This window comes from Dromiciops gliroides, chromosome 3 (genome assembly GCF_019393635.1).
Source record: "Dromiciops gliroides isolate mDroGli1 chromosome 3, mDroGli1.pri, whole genome shotgun sequence".
Lineage (NCBI taxonomy): Eukaryota > Metazoa > Chordata > Mammalia > Microbiotheria > Microbiotheriidae > Dromiciops > Dromiciops gliroides.
The window spans coordinates 224490451-224515168 of record NC_057863.1 but is presented as its reverse complement, the minus strand read 5'-3'; the positions used below and the strand labels follow the sequence as shown (position 1 = coordinate 224515168).

The following is a 24718-nucleotide window of genomic DNA, read 5'->3' as shown; positions in this document are numbered from 1 at the left end:
GTGGACAGAGAACTGGGCCTGGAGTCAGAAAAAAATGAGTTCCAATATGATCTCAGACTTCTATTAGCTTAACTTCAGTTTTTTTAATCTGTAAAATGGGGGATAATAATGGCATGTACCTCCCAGGGTTGTTCTGAGAATCAAAAGAGTATTTTGTAAAGAACTTTTCTAACCTTCAGTTGCTATATAAATGGTTATCTACTGGGATTTTACCAAACCTTTGCCTCTGTAGAGAAGTTTGTCCTCTTGTGGTAAAAATTATTTGTGGTAAAGATTAATATTGCCGTTTTTTAGCTGACTCATTTGGGAGGGGCCACACCTGGCCCACCCCAAGGTTATCTATGCTACTGAAGTCAGAAGGAGAACTCTCTATAGGCAGCTTTTGAAGGACTTCCCCTTTTGGGGGAGGAAAGATTGAACATTCCCTGAAGGGAGGCAGAGGGTTCTTCCTTAATGCTAGCGGTCTGGAGGGCATGTGTCCCTTCTGGTGGTGTGAGTGTTGCTCAGTCTTCTGCCCTTACGGTGGTGGCAAGTGTTTATTCTCTGTCTCAGGCAACTGCTGTTCTGGTGGCTCGAGCAACTGTAGACTTAAAGGCTTTGGTGAGTTAATTACGGGTCTGGGTATTGAATAGGTTAAGTTTAGAGTTAGGAGTATTTATCTGTATTTCTATTTTCCTAATTCCTTACCTTTGATTTTTATTAGTTTTACCTTTGTGGTTTAATTAATTCCCAAGTAATAAAATCTGATCCTTTTGTGAACTAAAGCTTAGAGGCTCCTTTCTTATTGGGCTGGGAGAAATATCAAAAAAGGGCAGTTCAGAGGGGAGTTCAGAGGGACCTAAAAGGTCCCTCATATTTCCAGGACCCCAATATTAAGGTGAGTCACCCAAATAACACTCCGTATATCAAATTTTGGCCCTCACACCCCCCAGAGGAGAGGAGAGGAGAGGAAGTAAAAGAAACCTCTGAACTACAGTGATCTGAACTATTCCCTAAGATGTATAGAATCTTCTGATGGCAAAAATCTCAAGGTCTGGGGGCAGCTAGGTGGCGCAGTGGATGGAGCGTCGGCCCTGGATTCAGAAGGACCGGAGTTCGGGTCCAGCCTCAGACATTTGACACTTACTAGCTGTGTGACCCTGGGCAAGTCACTTAACCCCCATTGCCTCACTAAAAAAAAAAAATCTCAAGGTCTAGGTAACCATTCAGGGCATAAAAGAAGGGAAAGATTTGCTTATAATAAAAGCTTAAAAGCTATAATTACTAAAAATAGACCTGTTCCTTTCTACTATCACATTCACTAAGGTAGAAACAGTAGATCTAAAAACAATCAGTGGAAATTCTTGCCAAGTCCTAGGAATGCTAACTACCCATAGGCTGGAATTTTTAAAATACTCTGGACAAACAGTCCTCTTGACAATGAAATCCTGAGGAAAGCTTTCTTAATGAGAAACCATCTCAGCCTATATAAAATAATTCCTACCAGATTTGTTAAACATTATGTGGCATCATTAACAATTTACCTACAAAGAAAAGTTGCTAAATTATCTGAGCTTCTGCTATACTGAGCTTCCCTCTTCACATGGCCACCAGTCCATGAACAAAGAATCTCTTGTGTTCCATCTGCCACCCTAGGGGAAGATAATCTATTCAACATTGGAGTTCTATTTCCTTCCCAAGAATAATCAAATCAATATTCCCTTTTTTGAGACAATCTGCTACTGTATACCTCCACTCCCTGTCCTTGTGCTTTGGAGACCAAAGCTCTCCCATTATCACCACTCTTACCTCTCTCTCTCTCATATCCATCCATTTCAACCCCTTTCCCTCCAATGTCCCTATCCCAATAGGAATGGTCTTCTTTCCCATCCTCACTTACCATGCCATTGTGTCCTTTGGAAACCTGCCTTTCCTGTTATACTTGTGACCTCATTCATTCATTTATATTAACTTATATGCGTACATGCTGTCCTCCCCCTAGAATGCAAGTTCCTTGAGGGCAGGGACAGTTTCATTTTGGCATCCCCAGTGTCTAACACAAGCCCTGGATCAGAGTAGGTGTGCAATAGATGCTTGTTAGATTGTATAAAATAAATAAACATGCTTGCTTACTTATTGTAATTCATTTCTTACACTAAATTCATGCTGCCAAGCTTACAATTTGGCAATAATCTTACCACAAACAACCACTTATGGTATCTAAAGGACATTTTTTAAAATGCTTGTGTCTGTGCTCCAAACACAGTGTTCCCATGTAAGAAGTGAATGTCAAAATATAGCCAAACAAGTGTATGAATAATCCCAAACAATGGGGCCATTATTCTACAAGCCTTTACATGTTCAAAGCCCAATGAAAGAGTACAGATAATGAGGAGATCTTGGTTTGTAATTTATTATCTTTGTTTACATTGTCTCTGAGCATCTAGTGTGTATTAGGATATAAAATAAGCCCCCCCCTTTTTTTTAGGACCATGTTGCTATAGGAAACATGCTGACATATATCTTATTGGGTGCTACTCCCTTTAAACTTAGATACAGATATTTTTCTTTAAAGAGCTATCTGAATAGAATCATATACTCACATGGCTTTGAAAGAAGAAATTCATAAAGCTCGAAGGTGAGCCAGAGGAAAATGGCATCCAGACAGATAAGATGTTCCATTTGTAAGCCTTGACTGCATGAGAAACCCAAATCATCTCCAGAGCTGCCATTATAATAACACAACTACTCAACATGCAAACCAAAGAACCAGACACTGCTGTTAATCACTTTTTTTCAGTCTTGCATTTATTTAATGGGATCTTGGCCTCACAATTGATGCCTAAGAATAGCAGCATTAGGAGAGACTACAGTTTATGATGCTATAATCAAGCAGTATTCTTTTGTAAATAAAAAGAAGAGCCCTTTGAAAATAAGAAAAAAACCTGATTTTTAAAAAGATAAATAATAAATTTGGAACTCAGAAATAAATAATATAAATATATACATTTATATAAATAATAAATTTGGACCTCAAAAATTTAAATATAAATGTTAAGTCATTTTTACATAGAATTGGAAAAGCAAAATATAATTTTAATATAACTTTTAAACTCCAAAAAAAGTTAATTTTGCAACACATTTGAGTATTGACTCATAGTGAATACCTAATAAATTCTTTTCATTTAATTGATTGATTAATTAATTCATAAATTCAGTTAGTCATTCCAGTGACTGACCCAAGCTCACATATGTAATAAGCACCAGCACACTTAGCAATCAGTAAATCACAACCATTTTCCTTATAGCTAGCATCTTTCTTAATTTTTCTTCTTGATTTTGTATGATACTCCCTGGAACTTTGATTTTTTTTTAATGGGTCATCTATATGCTCTTAATGCCTCTTGCCCTCATTCTGCTCATTGTACTATAGCATTACTACTATAAGCATTGGACATAGGACTTTGGGGCTAGGAAGGGCTGGGCAGTCTGAGAAGGGAAACACTGGTGGGTAGAAAAGAAAACAGGAGCTAGTCAGGGTAGAACAACCAGAGTAGGAAGAGCTGATTTCATATCTGATTATTGTTTGAAGGATAAATGACATTACAATAAGATTGTAACACAATAAGGTGGGGTAATATGTTAATGGGGCAACTAGATAAAGGAATGGATAGAGTGCCAGGCCTAAAGTCAGGAAGACTTCTCTTTCTGAGTTCAAATCTGACCTTAGACACTAGTTGTGTGTCCCTGGGCAAGTCACTTAGCCCTGTTCACCTCAGTTCCTCATCTGTAAAATGAGCCACAGAAGGAAATGGCAAACCATCCTAGTATCTTTGCCAGGAAAACCCCAAATGAGGTCGCAAAGAGTTGGATACAACTGAAATGACACAACAATATGTTAATGTTATTATGGTGAAATTACGTTGTTTGGATCAACAATACACAAGTTTTGCCTGTAGAAATATAAACTGTTATTGATTGGCTTTGTGGTGTAATGGAAAAACCCTAGTTGAGTTACGATGTCAGTAAGTTGAGAGGTACTGTGAGTAGGGGGAAAATTTTCAGTCCATGTGTCTTGCTATACACAAGAGAGCATCTTAAGCCCTCCTTTTTTGTTCCAGGGCTGCAGGGGCCAGCTGACACAAGCGGGAGTGAAGGAAGCGTGCTAATGGGAAGCCTGCTTGTGTAACTCTTGGATTATTATTTTACATTTGTTTCCCCAGAATTTAGCCTCAGTTCTTACACATAGAAGGTGCTGGGAGAAGGCTAGATGAAAACAAATCAGAAAGTGTCTGGTGAAAGTTACTGCAGGTGGTAATAAAGAAAATGCTATGGAGACTCTGAGAAGAGTTTGTGATTGAATCCAGGGGAGAGACAAGTTGAGGCTGGGAAGCACAATGTGGTTGCAACACTCAAGGGTGTCTGGTCTTGGTTTTACTCCTTTATATTAGCATTGTGGTGAGAGGGAGTGTTCACTTGGGTTGGCTTCAGTTTGGGGTCATGGAGGGTTCATGCCATTTTAGAACCAACCCCATGGCACACACTAGACTGGGAAAGTAAGCAATGAGAGGGCTGGATTCAGAGGAATTCATCTAACAAGCATTTATGTAGTGCCTACTATGGTCAGGGACTTCTGCTATGGAAACAAAAATATAAAATATAAACAATCACCAACTTCAAGGAACTTTTACTCTTTTGGGGGGAAAGTATATCCACAGAGAAGTAAACCCTAAATACAGGCAAAGTGGTAAAAGTGCAATGGGGGAAGGAAGAGAGAAGGCAATAATAAGGGAAGGATTAGACTGGTCTTCTAGTATAATGTTGCTGCTATCTGAATTATATTAGTTGAGATTACTGCTGATTGCCATTCCCTAGAAAAGAGTGATAGTTTTCGATATCGGTTGTACAATACAATACAACACATCACATCACAATATACATTTATTACGAGTTTACTATATGCTAGGCAGTATGCTAATTGTTGAGGAAACACATTTTTTAAAAACACAGTCCCTGCCCTCAAGGAGCTTACAATTTAATAGAAGAAGAAAACACATTAAAGGAAACTGAAATGGGATAGAGAGGGAAAGTACCAAGCATAGAGAGAATCCAAGGGGTACAGCTGGTAAGAAATGTAGAATTCAATAGATTTCTGAGACCTCTTCAAATGGAGGCATTGAGAGGAGGTGTTTTTGCTTCTGTTTTTGTTTTTTGTTTTCTTGGTTTTTTGCTCTGCCATCCAATAAGGACAGAGGTGACTGAGAGTACTAATGAGGTGTGAATATCAATGCTGTTACAATCTCTGCCATGATGAGTTTACTGGTGATGATTTTTTTTCTTTTTTCCCCTGAGAAGAGAAGGATGTTAGAGGAATCAAATCTAAGGGATGCAGCTGGTGAGAAATGTACACAGATGTGAATTCCAATCTCACCCTTTCCACTTACTATCAGTGTAACCTTGGGCATCTCACTTAATGTCTAGGGACATAAAATGGGCTTAAGGACCCTCCCAAATGTAATATTGTATGATTCTGAGATATGAAAATGCTTTTCAGGCTACAAAGCATTGAATAGGGGCTTTTAAAGCCTTTTCTATATCTTAGCGTTTTCCCACTTTTCAAGACTTCTTATATTTGACTCCCCTCAGACTTCCCTACAATATAATGACACTGGCTTACTTGCTGTTCCTGATACCCATGACTCTCCATGCTTTTTTTTTTACCAAATGTCTCACTTTGCTTTGAATGTTCTCCCTCTTCGCCTCTTGATTTTCCTGGCCTTCTTCAAGAGTCAACTCAAATTGGGGCAGCTAGGTGACACAGTGGATAAAGCACTGGTCCTGGATTCAGGAAGACCTGAGTTCAAATTTGGCCTCAGATACTTGACACTTACTAGCTGTGTGACATTGTGTGACACTTAACCCTCACTGCCCCACCAAAACTAAAACAAAACAAAAAAAGAGTCAACTCAAATCAGATCTGCAGAAGGCTTTTCTTAGTCCTACTCCTCCCTTTCTTAAAACTTGGTGTTGTTGCCTTCCTTTTGAGAGTAATTCTAAATTACATTGTATATAACATGTATATACATAGGGTTCTAGACCTGGAAAGGACCTTTGGGGCCAGCTATTGCAAGATCTTCATTCTTACCAAATGAGCAAGTGAGGCAGAGCAAAATTAAGTGACTTTTCTGAGGTCATCCAGGTAGTGAGCATTACAATAGAAAACATTTGAACCCAGGTCCTTGAATTTCAGGGACAATTCTATTTTTATTATACCATGATGCCTCCTCTTAACTTGAATTTGTTTTTGTTTTTGGTTTTTTTGTTTGTTTTTGTGGGGCAGTGAGGGTTAAGTGACTTGCCCAGGGTCGCACAGCTAGTAAGTGTCAAGTGTCTGAGGCCAGATTTGAACTCAGGTCCTCCTGAATCCAGGGCTGGTGCTTTATCCACTGCACCACCTAGTTGCCCCCTCTCTTAACTTTAATTTAAAACTACCTATAAACCATTACTTTTTTCAGGATATAGAAGAGCACAGCTGGAAAACTGATAAATCCCTGGACTTCAGTTTCTTCATCTATACAAGAAGGGGATTGAATTAGTTGGTCTTTGAGTTCCCTTCCTGGTATAGTTCTGTGGTCCTATACATGGGTATTACCATTTCAAAAAGGGTTGAGAATCTGTACTATCCCACTGTGAATTTAAGATGACAAAGAAAAACACACCTAATCCCACTAAAGATACTACTCACTAAGTCACTGAAGGAGTTAATGCCTTAACTGCTGACAAATGGCTGCAACAGAATGACAGATGCCTTCAGTATGCCTATCTAACTCCTACCTTGGGAATTAAAGCACAAGCTTTACTTGTCCTCCAACCTACTTAGGCCACTGTCTCTCATACCATACTTCAAAGTGAGAAGCACTTAGTACTAGTTGTGAAATTTGCGAATTGGTTCTCATGCAATTTAATCCACTATGAATAAAATGACTATCCTGGGAAAACAGAAAGCAATGCAGATTAAGTGGCTATATACTTGTGAACATCATGCTCCTGGTTTTATAAAGTTTTTGAATTTGTAGAGCTGCACTTTGGAAAACAATCTTTGTTGTTCTTCGCACAAAACACACGAGGCCTAGAATTGTGCCCTGGAATGTATTTCCCCAGTCAATTGCTTTTCTTGTTTATGAATGCAAGGGAGTATATGCAATGTTTAGAAATGTTGATTTTTTATTTTTTAAAGGGTCATAATGTTTCTGGCTCCATATTTAAAGCATTTGTGGTTTTCTGATCTTCTAATACTAGATATTCTTGTAATTTATTAATAGAATGATGCTTTTTTTCTTATTGATGAAGAAAAAAGGGAAACTAATTTCTGACTGTAATTTACCAAAAAAAGAAGTGTCATTTTCCCTTGAAGAGGACAATACAATCATGAATGGGAACGTAAATTGCTGTACTTTTTAATTCTCTGAACATAAAATAACCAAATTCTATTGACTTAGACTATAAAAAGAAGAGTCATAAAAGAAAAATAATAAATAATAAAAGTAAATAAATAAACAAAAATAAATAAATAATAAAAGAGAAATCTCTACAAGAAAAGCTTTGTTTTATTTTGTTTTTACAGAGTAACACATTCCATAGTATGAAACTGAGGTACTACATGAGCTTGTTTTTCTTGTTCATATATTCCCTGAAATGTGTATGTAAAATCAGGGAGGACAATATCGTTTCCTACCTCTCTGCTTTGAGGCCCCTTTGGTATTTCAAAAACATTAATATCAATGAACCAAAGTGACCATAGAACTCATGTGACTGGGAAGGTCATGATTTGATTTCATGTTCACTTTTTAGTACTTTACTGGAGTATATGTGGGAGTTCCCATATACCTGTCCATGTTACTATCTTAACCAGAAGTCCTTTGCTTCATTTAAAAGAAGAAATAACTAATCACTTCCCCTATAGTTTCTGGGACTAAGAAGCATTAGAACATTTAACAGAGAGTTATATGCATGTTCCAGAGACCACAGAGGAGGGAGAAGTCAGAAACCTCATTAATCCTGAACACTGGCTATGGGAGAAAGATGAGCTCAAGTGGAAGACAACGGAGGATGGCAATGAAAAGCACAAATTGATTAAATTCCTATGGCCATGGCACAGAAAGAAAGTAGACAGGGAGAAGGCTGAATGATGTCAGGATTTTAACAGGCAAAAGGTCCTATCTCTTTCCACATACAGTTTAGTACATTGGAAGGAGAATGGAGTTAGAGGACCTGGTATGAATTCTGGGTCTGCTATTTACTACCTATATAACCTATATAATCTTGCATCAATGTGGACCTCAATGCTCTCATTTTCAAAGTTAGAGTATTGGACTAGATGGCTTTTAAGGTCTCCTCCACTTATGAATTTGTGATCTTATGCATAAAATAGAGCTAATGTTTAATAAGAATTTCCTCCTACAGAAATCTATACTGAGACATGATATTCAAAAACATCATGCCTAAAAGCAGAAATTATATCACATTAGGTGTATTATCTTTTTCCCCCATTAAAAGCCATCTAAAAAGGAATTCATATAAACTGAAGGACAGAGTTGTTTTTCCTTTACAAGGCACAAAACACGAAATGATTTAAAAAACTTTGCAAAAGGGAAAAAAGAATTATAGGTAAAACCACTGTGAAAAAGAGGTTATGTTTTGGATTTAAATCTCCATAATTCAAAAATTTTAAATGCATACAAATATATACAAATTTTAAATGCATACAAACATATACAAATTTTAAATGCATACAAATATATACAAATTTTAAATGCATACAAATATATACAAATTTTAAATGCATACAAATAAGAGAGGGAGCAACTAGGTGGTGCAGTGAATAAAGCACCGGCCCTGGATTCAGGAGGACCTGAGTTCAAATCCAGCCTCAGACACTTGACACTTACTAGCTATGCGACCCTGGGCAAGTCACTTAACCCTCACAGCCCCAACCTGGACAAGTATAATCTGGCTTTTGTTCATGGAAGCTGGGTCAAACCGGAACATGTGCATCATTTTAGTTTGTTACAGTGATGTTAGACTCCTCTCTATATGCACTTGCTTCATTCAAACTAGTGTAAGGGCCAAATTTAATATGGTGGAATTAATTGGACAGCTCACCATAATATTGGGGTATGAAAGGAGATTAACAGCCTCTTTCAGAAAAAACAAAACAGGGTTTATTGATGGGAACAAATTTAAATCACAAGTAAGGTTAATAAAAATAGGGACAAAGAAAAAAGGAATAGGAGAAGGAAAATTTTATATATATATAGCCCTGCAATCACACCACCGCCCGGATTCAACAGTTCCAAGGAGCACACAGCTGTATCCCATCTTTCTCCCTCTGTCCTGCCCGAATGAATCTCTCTTCCCTTCTCCTTCCCAGAAAACCCCCCTCCCAACAGGAAAAACCAGGCCATCCACACTCAGTCCCAAACTAATTGGCTGGCAGCCCTGATTGACAGAATTAACGGGAGGCTATAGAACTGCCAGCTTCCCCAGCTTCCGGACACTGAAGGTCACCTGACTCCCCTCACCTGGTTTCTAGTCATGGTAATTTGGCCAGGCCCATGTAGGTGTCAGTGTATGTTGATAATGTGAGCTGCAGTGCCCGCAAGGCCGTGGTGCCTGAGGCCAGCTGGGGGGCACTGGGGCTTCTAATTTTAGCTAAAGATCATAGAAACCTCAAATCACAATTCTTTACACTAGACTTTTCAGCAGATTCCATCTGTAGCCCTTGTTGTCCAGCTAATGTACATCTGCCTGGGCTGTTTTCTGTGCTTAGAACAATTAAAGTCCCCTCCATCTACTCCAGTCTGTTGAGGTATTAATTTAAATATAAGGCCTAGGTCAAATGTCATCTCATTTTTGAGGCTTTTCTTGACTGTGCTGATCTTCCTACCTTCCTCCAGCCCCAACCTGGAGTAGTTTGTGCTTCTTTTGTGTAGATAAGACATCCATAGCTGTTTGTGCAGGTGTCACATGCTCCTTCTACAATATGGCATCTTTCTCCAAAGGACCACCATTGCTGTGCTTGCTGAGCCGTCAAACCTTGTTAGCTTGTTCATTCCCACAAGGCATGTGTGCCTAGTATGGAAATCAAGCCAATGCACAGGATATAAAGAGCCCCCACTCATCATCATGCCTTATTCTGAGCCTAACAAATGGCAAAGTGAAAAACTAAACTATTTTTAATATTCCAGAGAGAAAAAAACTAAGAATGCTTGTTCTTTTTAAACAATTTGTCAGAAATCTAGAGTTTCTTCAGCACTTGGTATAACATAACATTCTAATTTAGAGGCCTACTTTCTTAAATAGCAGCTTAACCATTATAAACTGTACAAAACAGGATTAGTTTTTTCTAAATATTACAATAAATTTGCATTCCCCATTGCTGTATTTGGTTTAGATACAGATCTACACCACTTCTGATCTCTGAGCTCTTATAAACTGTGTCTTCAAACATTCTTGAATGAGTTAAAATTTAATTCAATTCAATAATTCAGAAAGTCTTTATCCTATACCTACTATCTGTAGAGCACCATGTTATACCCTGGAGAAACAAGTATTTTTTTTTAAAGGATATTTTAAATAGGACATCCTATAGGCATCTCAAACTCAATTTGTCCAAAATAGAACTCATTACCTTTCCTCCTAGAAACCTAAAAACTCTCCCATATTCTGAACTTCCTCCTTGTCACACAGATTTCCTTCCTTGTTGTCATCCTCATCAATCTACTCCCTTTGAACCTATATCTTGTCTTTTCATAACACCTTTACTCACTTAGTCACCACTCTAATTCAGGACCTAACTCATGCATTTGACAGAAGAACAAACTGATCCCCAGAGAGGTTAAGTCACTTGCCCAAGGTCAGCTAGTAAATGTCTGATGTAGGATTTGAGTACAGGTCTTCCTGACTCCAAGCACAGTCCTGTCTTGATTACATTATCATTACTCAGCCCTTAAGTTTTGTCTTATCTGTTGACACTGAGGAAAAGAATATTGTTTAAGTTTAAAAAGCAATAAAATGAGAATATTGCTAAGCACTGATGAATTTCTGACAACAAAATAAAAACAAAGTAAAAACCCTTCAACTCTGGCTTATCTTCTAAAGTAATAGAATCTAAAGCAAATAAGGAAATCAGAGATTATCTGGTCTAATCTATCCATTTTACAGATGAGTAAATGAAAGATCAAAGTGATTGTTACTTGCTTGAGATCACACAAGTAATAAGTAGTAGTCCTAAGATGTAAACCCAGAAAAGAGGTCTTTTGACCCCAAATTTAATACTTTCCATTCCACTAAACCCCACAATCTCTGTGATATGTCTATAAAGGGGGAAAAATGATCAGTTTTGAATGGTTTTAAAAGAAATGTTTCTCTACTTATAGGGTCAGTCAAACACTTAAGTCACTAGCAATGTGTTAAACCACATTAGCAACCATCATCTATGTCAGAAAATCTGAGCCAGAAAGGCTTAACAGCAATTGTTCACATTTATATGATGTTTTATGGTTTAGAAATCATTTCCTCAAAACAATCCTAAGAGGAACATAATTCAAGTATTATTATCATCCCTATTTGACAGGGGAGGAAACTGAGACTCAGGGACATTACATAACATCCAAAGTCACACAGCTGATGAGTGTTAGAGTTGGGGTTCAAACCTCCTTCTCATTCCAAGCCCAGCACTCATTCTACCATATAGCACCCTGACTCTTAACGTAGAGATAATTGCCTTTCCCTTTCTTTTATAGAGAAAGTGATGGAAGTCCAGATGTGGTTTCCAAGGTTCCTCCCAGCTATAAATCTAGGATCATCTGCTAAATGGCTTGACCAAGGCCACATAGCTTGTGCATGGCCTAAATGTGACCCAAAGTCATTTCCCAGTCAGCCAAATGCTCATTCTATAGCACCATTCACTGAAAGTGTTTATGTTGGTGGGTATATGGAGCACTAATTCCATTGGATACTAAAGGTGTTGAAGTCAAGTTAACCAGTATTTATTAAGGGCTTACTTTGAGCCAGACACTTTACTGAACACTTGGAATACAAAGAAGAGCCCTCAAGGAGGGCCGATGGGTGAGACAACATGCAAACAACTAAGTACAAACACGACATACATGGGAACACCTGATCTTCACAGATAGACATGGTACACAAACCGAATGGAAAATCTTAGACTTCTTTACTTTATGGCCTAACTCAGTCCCTGCAAGATGGAAATCCCATACAATTACAGAATTATTGAACAGGGTTTGTCCTTGCTTCCCTCCCCAAGAGAATGAACACCACAGGAGAAATATCATGGTCCCCTTTTTTCCTTCCGTTTCCTTTCAGAGTTACAGCCCAGGGCAAGCCCTAGTATGACCAGCTGCCCATTCCTTCTTTTCTGGGCCCCACCCTTCCTTAGCTTTCCAAAACCAAGGGAACACACCCAACCCCTACAGGCCTCCTAGTTTTTAATCCCTTCCTTTCCAGACAACCAAATGTCCCACCCTCAAATGTATCACCCTCAAAGTCCTAGGATTGCAGTTAAGAGGGATGGAAAAGTTGGGAGTGGGGAGGAAAGGGTAGCAGAATAGATAACGTTTGCCTCTCACTCCTCTTTCCTCAAGGGTAAATTAATATTCTACCTCCCCTTAGTCTTTTAGTCTATAAAGTCTCTTTCAATATGCCTGTTTTTTGCATTTCTATAGCCCTTCTTTAAATCTCCTTCACATACCTCTCCAACTATTCTGGGTTCTTAATGCTTTCTAGAGCCTGGCTTCTTAAACTGTGGGGTTGCATAACTGAATGTGGGGGTTGTGAAAAATTTGGCAATAGTATAAGGTTATGTATACCTGTTTTATTTACCTATATACTCAGGGTTGTGTAAAAATTTCTGAGGTGAAAAGGGGTCAAGAATGGAAAAGGCTTAAGAAGCCTTGTTCTAGAGCATCTTCTGGAGTAAAGGCAGTGGAAATATATATATAAAGCATGACTGCATTCAAATGTGTTGTTAATTCAAAAATAAATATAACCTCAGTAAGTCTTTACTTAATAGGCATGTTTTACATAAGAAATCTGAAGAGTTTAAGACAGAAATACTACAGAATAAGTTGAATTCATGTGTTTATTTATACACACATGTATACATGTGTATACACACATATACACAATCACACACTTGTATTATTTTCCAAAAAATATCTTTCAGCTAAATCTAATTACTCTCAAAGGAGCAGTTCTCTAAAGGCAGTGTCCTCAAAAATAGCTCTTCAACCATAGAATTGTTATGAACAATTGAAGTTCCTAAGAAGAGACACATTTAAAGCTCTTATGTGGGAATAAAATTGCAGCATTAAGAAAACACATACCAATAAGCCAAGGAATAATATACTTGCCTAAGCATAGCATAAATAAAATTCCACACATGACAATGGAAAGAGTTGGCTAACATTTTACAACTGATACAAGGCTCAATGAAAAACAATAGAATTATGTCTGGTAAACTGAAAGGTGCAGAATCTATTGCTATGGAGACCACATTTTTTCTTTTTTTCTTTTTTTTTTCTTTTTGCGGGGCAATGGGGGTTAAGTGACTTGCCCAGGGTAACACAGTTAGTAAGTGTCAAGTATCTGAGGTCACATTTGAATCCAGGGCCGGTGCTTTATCCACTGTGCCACCTAGCTGCCCCCAGACCACATTTTTTCTAATAAAAAATTCAGGACACATCATCTGACACAGGATTTTTCACAACCCTCCCGTCCCCATTAACACCTGCACCCTGCCACATATACCAAATGTTCCACATAAATATATGGGCTAGTATTTGTACAATGGGGGGGGGCAGGGCAATGGGGGTTAAGTGACTTGCCCAGGGTCACACAGCTAGTAAGTGTCAAGTATCTGAGGCTGGAACTCAGGTCCTTCTGAATCCAGGGCCAGTGCTTTATCCACTGTGCCACCTAGCTGCCCCTGTACAATTTTTCTTAAAGAAAAAAAAAAAAGGAGGGGTTGATGCCTCTTGTTTTTTATACCATAATAATTTTCAGATATGCTGTCACCCCAACCACATTGAAACTTCTCTTGAAACAAAGTAAAAATCTGAATCAAAACTGTCAAAGTGACCACATTTCACAGTCTTTGTAACCTGTGGGTACCTGTAGCCCCCCATTTCTCTATTGTAAGGAAAGAAGTATATTTTATCATTTCTACAGTACCATGAATAGTCCTTGCCTTTAATTTGAGTTAGGTTTTTGGATTTGTGTGTCTTTCTGTGTGTGGTGGTGTTACTGTGTTCCAAAAGATTTTAAGTCAGAACCCATTTTCCTATAAAATAATGATACGCATGGTTATAAAGAGTGATTAGATTCCTAGTCTAGCCCATAGCTGCCTATTTGAACCACACTGAATATGCAATAGTATATATTTGGGAGAAAACAGTGAAAAGCGATGCTGTTGCCAAATTAATAACTAAAGTCCTGTCTCCGGCCCAGAAGCCCCAGCAAGCAGAAGATGAGCCAGTGGTCCCTCAGGGACACCAAAAAAGGGACCCCCCCGCACCCTCTCACTCACTCAGGTCATCATGGGACAGTGTCATTCTGCCAATGCTGAGGATGCCCAGGAGTTCAGTGACGTGGAACGAGCCATTGAGACCCTCATCAAAAACTTCCATCAGTATTCAGTAGAGGGGAAGAAGGAGACGCTGACATCTTATGCCGGGCAGCTGTGGGCTGAGTGAGAAAATCACCAACTTGGGCAGCTGCAGTGACTCCAAGTTAGAGTTTGGGAGCTTCTGGGAACTAATCGGAGAAGTAGCCAAGAGCGTGAAGCTAGAGAACTTGACCCCAGGAAACTGAACCTCCCCCCCCCCCACCACCACCCAGGAGTCTTGAGAAGGGGTGGGAAGCCCACCCCCCCTCCCCGACTGTGTAAACATAAAAATAAAAGTTTCTCTCTTCTACCCTAGTTCCCCACCATATCTACCTCCTCTCCCCCTAAGACTTTGTGTATACCTTCCTCTCCTACTGGGGCATTTATCCCATTGAATGCTCCCTAGGGTTTTGGGAGGTAGAATTGTGGTCCCTTCAAAGTAGGAGGTACAGGAGGGTCAGATTTTTAGAGACAATGGTGGCATGAACCGGAGTGGAGAGGGCATTTAGAAGGGATCTCAGGACTGATTTAAGGGGAAGGATGGGCATAGGGGCTAGGAGATTAGATATCTGGTGCTAAAAGAGCTTCTGGCCCTCACTCCATTCTGAGGTATAACTGCCCAGCTGGGACAGTTCCCTTTCTCCTCCTTTCTTCCTTTCTCTCCCTCTCTTCTTCCACCCACACATCCTGGGACCCTAACCTTTCTAAGGTTTTATCCCTTTAGAAAAGGAAGGGGTGGGCAGAGGGGACAATAGTTGGCCTGGGACTAGGGAGGGTGTGATTTTGAGGGTGAGGGGGCTTGGTGCTTTGGGCATTTGTGGAATGATGGTCATTTTGTATCATTTGATTTTTTTTTAAAAAGAAAACAATTAATAACTAAACAAAACAGAAACATATCCTCTTTTATCTTTAAATTTTTTACAAATTTATTTTAGACTTAAATAAAAAATGAGAAAAGAAAAAAAATATTGCCATGTATAAAGCAGAATATGAGAGGACTCAATATAAAACAATAAATTTCCATTTCAAGAAAACCTATACAATAAATCTGCACATTTTTTTCAAAGCTGCCCAGATTTTCTTTGCTTCCTTGTTGGTGTTGTTTTGTTCTCTATTGTGAACTTTTTACTCTATCTTTTTTCCCCCTCTCTGGCCCCCTACCCTAAAAAAGGCTACAATTAATTGTGAATACCTACCTATACCTATATCTATACCTATACCTACACATACATACATGTATACATATACATACATATGCATATACAAATATATACACACATATATACACATACACATGCATATACACAAGTATCTATAAAATACATGTGTATTTTAATATATTTCTCTGAGGGTGGGTAGCATTTTCCTTCTTAAGTCCAAGTCTTTCCATGTTTTTCCAAGTCAACCAATGCATCATTTCCTTCACCACAGCAATCTTCCAACCCAATCACATCCTATCTAAGAGACTGTCTATGAAAGTTTTCCCCAATTTTCTGCATTTCTTCTATTCTTGGCTACATAGGTCTTATTTATACCAGAAATTTTTAATTTAAAATAATCAAATTTATCTATTTTACACTTTAAAAATGACTCACCTTAAAATTTATGGTCTGATACTGCTGAATCTACTTCCTTTCCATCTTTTTTCCTGGTTTCTTTGAAGTTCCTAACGCTTTGTTCTTCTAAATGAACTTTGTTATTATTTTTTCTAACATAGTAAAATTATTATTTAGTAATTTAATTGGGATGACATTGAATCAGTACATTATGTAAGTAAAATTGTCATTTTAAAAAATATATTGGCTTTACCCACCCATAAACAATAAATGTTACTTCAATTATTTGGGTCTGAGTTTATTTTTATAAAAAGTATTTTATGTTTATGTTCCTCTGGTCCCTGTGTCTGTTTTGGCAGGTATACATTCAGGTATTTTTTTACTGTCTAGTTATTTTAGATGGTCTAAAATAATATTGAATACTATTTCTGACACATAGTATAGTTTCTCCATTTTTTTTCTTTTAATGAAATCCATTTTAACTTTAACTTTGTCTGAGATCATGGTTACTATCCCTGCTTTTTTTTTTTATTATAAATTATACTCCTGTCCTTTATTTTGTCTTCATTTGTATTTCTCCTTTTTTATAAGGTTTCCTTGAAAGCAACATATTGTTGAATTCTAATTTTTAATCTGCTGTTTCCATTTTATGGGTAAATTCATCACCTTCATATTCTAAGATATGATTATTTGTTCTGTATTTTCTTCCTTCCTATTTTCCCTCATTATCCTTCTCACCCTAACCCTTCTCACTCCTCTGCTTTACTTCTACCTGCTACGTTGCTCTCCTATTCTTTAACCTACCCACCCCTCTAAAAATCCCTCCCTTATCCTCTTTGTACACACATACACACATATGTATATGTTGTTCCATCTTTAACCCATCCCTGATGAAAATAAGATGTCATTTCTCCTTGCCCTCTCCCTTCTAGCTTCTGTATCAATTCTTCCCTTTATGCCTCATTTGTATGAGATATTCACTCCTTTTTATCTCTCTCTACAGAGTTTTTTTTTTTTTAGAATCACCCCATCATACTGAGCTTAGCCCAGGCTTTTCTTTGAAACTATCCAAATAATAAATGACAGTCATAAGAGTACTGCTAATATTTTCACATATAATAACTAAACATTTTAGGGGCAGCTAGGTGGTGCAGTGGATAGAGCACTGCCCTTGGAGTCAGGAGTACCTGAGTTCAAATTCGGCCTCAGACACTTAACGCTAGCTGTGTGACCCTGGGCAAGTCACTTAACCCCAATTGCCTCACTAAAAGAAAAAGAAAAGAAAAGAAAAGAAAAGAAAAGAAAAGAAAAGAAAAGAAAAGAAAAGAAAAGAAAAGAAAAGAAAAGAAAAGAAAAGAAAAGAAAAGAAAAGAAAAGAAGTAAACATTTTGTACTTATCGAGTCCCTTATAATTGGTCTTTAATGTTTCCCTTATAATTTTCCTGGATGTTATATGTTGAATTTTCCCTTAAATTCTGGGTTTTTTTTGTCACAAAAACCTGAAAGTCTTTCAATTTTTTAAATGTCCATTTTCCCCCATTCAGGATTATACTTAACTTTGCTGGGTAAGTTACTCTTGGTTGTAACCCCAGTTCTTTTGCTCTATGGAATATAAGACAATGTGTAATCCTTATTGTAGCTCCATGATATATAACTTTTTTTTTCTTGTTGCTTCCAATATTTTCTCCTTAACCTGAGAGCTTTGAAATGTGACTATGATATTCCTTTAAGTTTTTTTCTGCTGGGATCTCTTTCAGGTGGTGATGGGTAGATTTTTTTCTATTTTGGCTTTACCTTCTTGTTCTAGAACTTAAGGGCAATTTTTCCTGATAATTTCTTATGATATTGCATCAACATTCTTTTTTTATCATAATTTTCAAGTAGTCTGATTATTCTTATATTATTTCTCTTCAATTTGTTCTACATATCAGTTGTTTTTCTGATTAGATTGACAAAATATTAGGAGACCTCTCCCGAGTTTTCCAGAGCTAAGGCCCAATGGACAAGCTGTACCCTGAGTTTAGCAGGACAACAATCCTTTGTGATCACCTTTTGGATGATCTTACTCTCTGGAAAAATCACATAATTCACCAGGTGTTCTCTGAGCATAGAATAAACTCAGAAAGTCCTGCAATGAATCAAACTTGTCACAATCTTGCTGTTACCCCTTATTGTCAAGGCTACAGCTCACTGGGTAGTATAAGTATTGAGATCTCCTCACACTGCCTTGTGCCTCCCCACTAGGGGTGGGGCCCTGGCATATGTGTCCTTGTTTGCAAGCCATTTTCCTCACTTTGAAAATAAAACTTCTCTTTAATTCCTGACTCACCTGTCTCTAGCCTGCTCTGTTCAGCTCAGGCCATTCACAGTTTAGAGGTTGGTTCTGGTTCATTGACAAGATGTGTCCTTTTTTATCTTGATAGTTACTTATGACTCAATTATTTTTCCTCCTTCCTTTTCAAACACATCCATGGTCAGCCAACACACATTTCTTAAGTGCTTACACTCATCTAGGTACTAAGGATACTAAAAATCAAAGCAGGGCAACTAGGTGGCGCAGTGGCACCAGCCCTGGATTCAGGAAGACCTGAGTTCAAATGTGACCTCAGACACTTGACAATTACTAGCTGTGTGACTCTGGGCAAGTTACTTAACCCTCATTGCCCACAAACAAAAAAAAAGGATGAAGGAAAGAAAGTGAATAATAGTATTCTTTATTCTGTATTCAAACAATTTCAGTTCTCTCTCTGAAGGTGGGTAGTATGCTTCATAATTAGTTCTTTGGGATTGTGTTGGATCATTGAAAAAATATTCTTTCTTCAAAATATCACAAATGACAACAACAAAAACACCAAACAGTAAGCTTTTCTAAAAAATGAATAAATAAGTAGGTCAAAATTTTTAGTAATGATACAAGTACTAAAAAAATATTGCACTTGATAAAAAAAATCTTTGTTAAACATTTCAACTGATAAATGAGTAGGGTCATGTGAAAGCATCTATTGTACAAGATTTTTTTGTTTAAACATCTCTTGCACCTAAAACATGTTAGTCTAGACATCAAATAGCCTTATTATTTTGATTTGGATATAATAACAAATTTACCTATGTAGAGTCATCATAATACAGTGGATACAGTGTCAGCATTCAAGTAAGACCTGAGTTCAAATCCCTCTGATATATCCTGGTTATATGTCTCTGCAAAAATCAGTTAACCTGATAGTGACCCAGTAACTCTAAGATTTAAGTTGCAAAGGACAGTTGTTAACCAGCACAATTAGAAGGGGTTGGGTTTCTCCCCTAAGAATTTCCATGGAACTGGATTAAAACAAACAATAAACCTTTGTACACTTAATCAAATATATAAGTGCACACGAAATTTAAGAGAATGCTATTGACTATAATTGCTTTTTCAGTAAAATATTTCTTTGAAGTATTGAAACATCTACTTGAATACTTTATTATAGCACTAGAGACATCCCCCCCCATTCTCATGATAAAATATTTCTCAAAATATACATATGTGGATATGTTTGGCATCATCCACTGAATGAGTATGAAAAAGAAGCAAGACATTAAATATGAGTATTTATTAGCACTGAAAGAGCAGAACAGTAAAACTTGAACCAGCAATTGTCTGCATGAGTTTACACCGTACAAAAAATTTAACCAAGTATTTCCCTCCCACCTAATGGCTAGAAACCAGAACAGAGATTCTACTATTAGGAGTTCCAATGAACTATCAGAGGTCTCAGATCTGGAAGACATTTGGGATCATATATGCAAATTCTCTCCATTTAAGCAAATAAAATATTATCATTCCCACTTTACAGATAAGGCCACTGAAGCCACAATAAGTTGATACTTGACTGTCAGTGGCTGAATGGTAACCTTGATTCCAACATGGAAAAAAAATGTGGTCCCAAGACATCTACTTGTATAATTAATATTTTAATGCACAGTAGCAGTGAGGTCTTCATTGGTCAACATACAACATTAAAGCTAGTTTTGTTGTTTGTTTTTGTTGCTGGGCCTGGAGGGTAGAGGATAATGACCCTGCTATCTTCACTTAGTTATATATTTGCTTGGATTCATTTGCACACCAATCCAAAGGATCTGGGGAAATCAGTGGATTTTTTTTTAGTCAAACTTTCACATGACTCCTATGAGGTCTCTTTGGCTGTACCCCATGAAGTAGGTTTTGGGGGCATAGGATCCTCATAATGAGTTTAACAGGAGAGTATTATATGAACAACTTCTAACCCTGAGTGAGATATTTTTCTGGGAAATTGGATTGCCATACGCTCTCAGATTTTTTTCAGTCATATTTCTATCATGTCCAATTCTTTATGGCTCCATTTGGGATTTTCTTGGCATAGATACTAGAGTAATTTGCCATTTCCTTCTCCAGCTCATTTTACAGATGAGGAAACTAAGGCAAACAGGGTTAAATGACTTGCCCTTGATCACATAGCTATTAAGTGTATGAGGACATATTTGAACTCAAGAAGATGAGTCTTCCTTACTCCAGGCTTGGCATTCCACTGTGCTACCTAGATGATCCCTTGGCCCTACATTCAGGGAAATGGCTCATAGCCTTTGCTTATCACTTAAGTTGTCAGACAGATCTTATCAGAGAGAAGTTTTCTAATCAATCCCCTCTAGCAGATAGGAACCAAGATGGACAATAGTTGGTTTTGAAGACATGATATCAAGAAGTTAATAAAAGGGAGAAATGCCCAGCAGGACAATAAGACCAGTGGAGTAAGATGCTCAGAGGAGTGTACAAATGTGGTACCCAACAAAAAATGGTAGACAGCAGTGTGTTGACGTAGCCCAAGAATATCAAAAGCCCTGCAGTGTTATAATTAGCCATGGCCACACATGACCCCTCCACTTAAGCCCTTACACATTTTTGCCCTGATCATGTGTATTTTAGTATGTTCCTCTTCACATATTTCCTGGTCATGTGTGTTCTCTGAATATGTGTACTCCTCATTAGTTGTATGGGAAGAATCTTTTCCTGTCAGTCTATTTGCTATGTTGTATGATAAAGTATTTTGTTTTGTTTAGAGTACCAAGTTCTCTCACTGCTCAGGAAAACAAAACAAAACAAAACAAACAACAACAAGGAAAACCCCAACATATCAATGGGGACACCTGAGCTATGGTTTTGTTTTAAATGAGTATTTACCTCCCCCAAGAGTGCTTTAAACCTGGAGTGGGTTTTCGGGGTTGGGGGGGGGGTGGCACTACATGTAGTAGCCACATTGCTACATCCAAGTGCTACATCAATATATCAGTATTCTTAGTGGGGAGTTGGTTTAGATAATACAAGGTTGTATTTTAAGAAGTTTAGTGTCAAAGCAGCTAGGTATTGTAGGTAATAAAAATAACTTACATTTATATAGTGCTTACTATGTGCCAGGCACCGTAGTAAGCATTTTACAAATTTATCTCACTTGATCCTCACAACAACCCTGGGAGGTAGGTGTTATTATTATAGGCATGTTATAGATAAGGAAACTGAGGCAGGCAGAGATTAAGTGACTTCCCTAAGGTCACACAGAACCATAGAGCACCCTGGCCTAAGATTAATACTTTTCTTTTAATTCTTTAAATCTGGGAGCAAGAGGGCAATTGGGTGGTGCAGTGAATAGAGTGACAGGTCTGGAGCCAGGAAGGCTCATCTTCCTCAGTTCAAATCTGTCCACACTAGCTGTGAGACCCTGGACAAGTCACTTAACTTTGCTTCAGTTTCCTCATCTGTCTAAGACTAGATTGGAACGTAGGTCTTTCTAATTCCCAGACCAGAGTGCTCTGTGCAGTATGCCAACTAGCTGCCTACTAAAATGTAGAACTAAAAGTAAGACTAGGTATATGCTATTTGAAATCATGTATTCACCAGGAATAAAAAAATTAAAAAGCATTAATGAAATATAGTAATAAATATGTAGTCTTTAGGATATAAGTAGGTAGCTAGAGAATAAACTCTTTGGAAAATAGCACTTTTAAGTAACATGGGCTCTAGCAAAATAACAGAATCTACGAATATACTATTAATTTATGAGAATTATGAATTTTTATTCTATCTTCAAATTTAAGAGATTTTTTTTGAAGCATGCAATATCAGTCAAACAGAACAATATTTATGGTTAGCTACCAAAATTAGAATCTACTCCCATTAAGTAGCACTGTACATCTATTGGCCTGGGCTTTGATACTAGCCCTCTCACTGACTAGCTATGGGATCTTAGAAAAGTTACTTTATTTCCCTGAGACTAATTTTCTCGCCTGTAAAATGAGGGATTTGGAATAAATGATGCCAAAAAGCTTTTTCAGATTGAGATTTCTATAATGAACAACAAGGAAATAATAAATTCACCTGAATTTTGTCCACAAAGTTAAAAGAGCTTTTTAATAGAAATTTACTTAAGGTTTGGTTTGAATTTCTGAGGACACATAAAAGGAATAACAATCAGTTGAAATGGAATGACATGATTTGTTATTTGTCATATCATTTATTCGTTGCTTAAGGATTTGATGTCTTCACTTTGCTTTTAGAATAAAATGTTGACATGGATTACTGCCCTTTTATAAAAATAGTTTTTATTATTTTTGGCTAGAAACCTGTGTGTAATGAAGACTAAGCTCCAAATAACAAGTCAGCATATCAGCCTCAGCAGTGTTACCTCCTCCTCCTTGTGCCCTGCCCTGTCCCAGCCCCAGCCCTAGCCCCAGTCCCATTAATCAGAACATTGGGTGAAATACAGGCTTAACTATAAATAGACTCTCAAATTGACTTAACTAAGCTTAACATAGACGGAAAGAAGTGGGGTGGGTTCCAACTTGGCTGCTTTCTTCTCCAATTCTTGAAGCTGTTCCAGAGGGGTCACCGGCCTCATGCAACTTTTTCCTTCTCCTCTCAGAGACTTAATCTTCTTCCTAAACTGTAACTTGCAAGGTAGTCATACAAATGTACTATGGTTCTTACTTTGAAGTCTAGTCTCTGTAAATTCACGACAAGACATACAATATCTAACTCAATGGCACACTGATAATTCCTAGAAATACCCTGTGGGGAAAGTCACAGAATCAGTGGATTAGGGTTAGGGTTATAGTTTAGATTTTGAAGGGACCTCAGAGATCATGTAGTTAGATGTGTACAGAACAAGAATTCCTTCTTCATAAGAGATTCTTCACCATTTTTGTGTCACGGACACTTTTGTCATTCTGGTGAAATCCATTGGTCCCTTCACAGAATAATGTTTTTGAATGCATAAAACACAATACATGCTATTACAAAAGAAACCAATTATATTGAAATATAGTTGTCAAAATACAAAAAGTAAACAACTTCATTGACCTTATGTTAAGAACTACTACTTTGGGCAGCTAGGTGGCACAGTGGATAAAGCACCCACCCTGGATTCAGGAGGACGTGAGTTCAAATCCGACCTCAGACACTTGATACTAGCTGTGTGACCCTGAGCAAGTCACTTAACCCTCATTGCCCCACCAAAAAACAAACAAACCAAAAACTACTACTTTGCATCATCGCCAATAGTTAATACTTTCCATAGCATTTGTCATTTTGAAAAACAAAGCATCACTTACTGCTTCAGTAACAATTCAAGATTATGCCATAAGACACAAGATTACATATAATCCAAAGAGTAATGGAAAGACACAAGGTAGGTAGAAGTAGGTTACTTCATGTTACCAATGGGAATTTGTGCATGAGGAGCATAAAATATATCATCAGGATTATCAAGGAAGTGAGTTGGTGACAATGTTAAAATGAAAGCCACAGATGGAAAACTCAAGTGGTTTGTTATTATTTCTTAGAAACAAAAAAGAACAAGGTGTCCAGCACACTGGAAGATTTTTGTTTTGGGGCATTTTTGGACAAGAATTTCCAAGGAGGAGAAGACATGGAGGTGTTATAATTTACATTTTGGGAAAACTTTCTACTATAGAAAATTCACCAAAGTACTAAAACCTACCACAAGTACATTATTCCAAATATGAAAGAACTCAAGTATATGGGAGTCAGAGCAATTAAAATAAAACTAAGCAATAACAAGCATACAAAGGAGGTGAGGTGAATGTATTGAGATATAAGGACATCTGAAGAGTAAAAATGCCAGGAAGTCATGTTTTAGATAAAATTTCATATTTGGAAATGCTTTTCTCTAGTGGTTGAACATCAAAACATTCATATAAAAAGTGAAGATTCTCTCAGGCACTTGGATTTTATTGATGTTTCCAAATTAACATTAATATACAGGTCAATTTGGGATGTGTGTTATTATTTGTAATATATCAATGAATTTCACTTGCACAAGTTTCAGGATTATTGATTATAATATCTCTTTTTTAAAGTAATAAACAAGGTTTCACTGAAATTATAATTGGCTGTTGTGTTCTTGCCTATAGAACTAAAAATTGCAAAAGCATTTTTCAGTAGAAACTAATTTCCATTAAAAGCAAAAAA

At 37.4% G+C, this 24718-nt stretch overlaps 1 protein-coding gene and 1 pseudogene across 1 annotated transcript in view; one reads left to right on the top strand and one right to left on the bottom strand.

Annotated features, from left to right (window-relative positions):
• The window catches only part of ARHGAP6 (Rho GTPase activating protein 6), a 670816-nt gene that overhangs the window by 575105 nt on the left and 70993 nt on the right, over positions 1 to 24718 (bottom strand). The window lies entirely within an intron of this gene.
• On the top strand, positions 14598 to 14871 carry LOC122750019 (annotated as a pseudogene).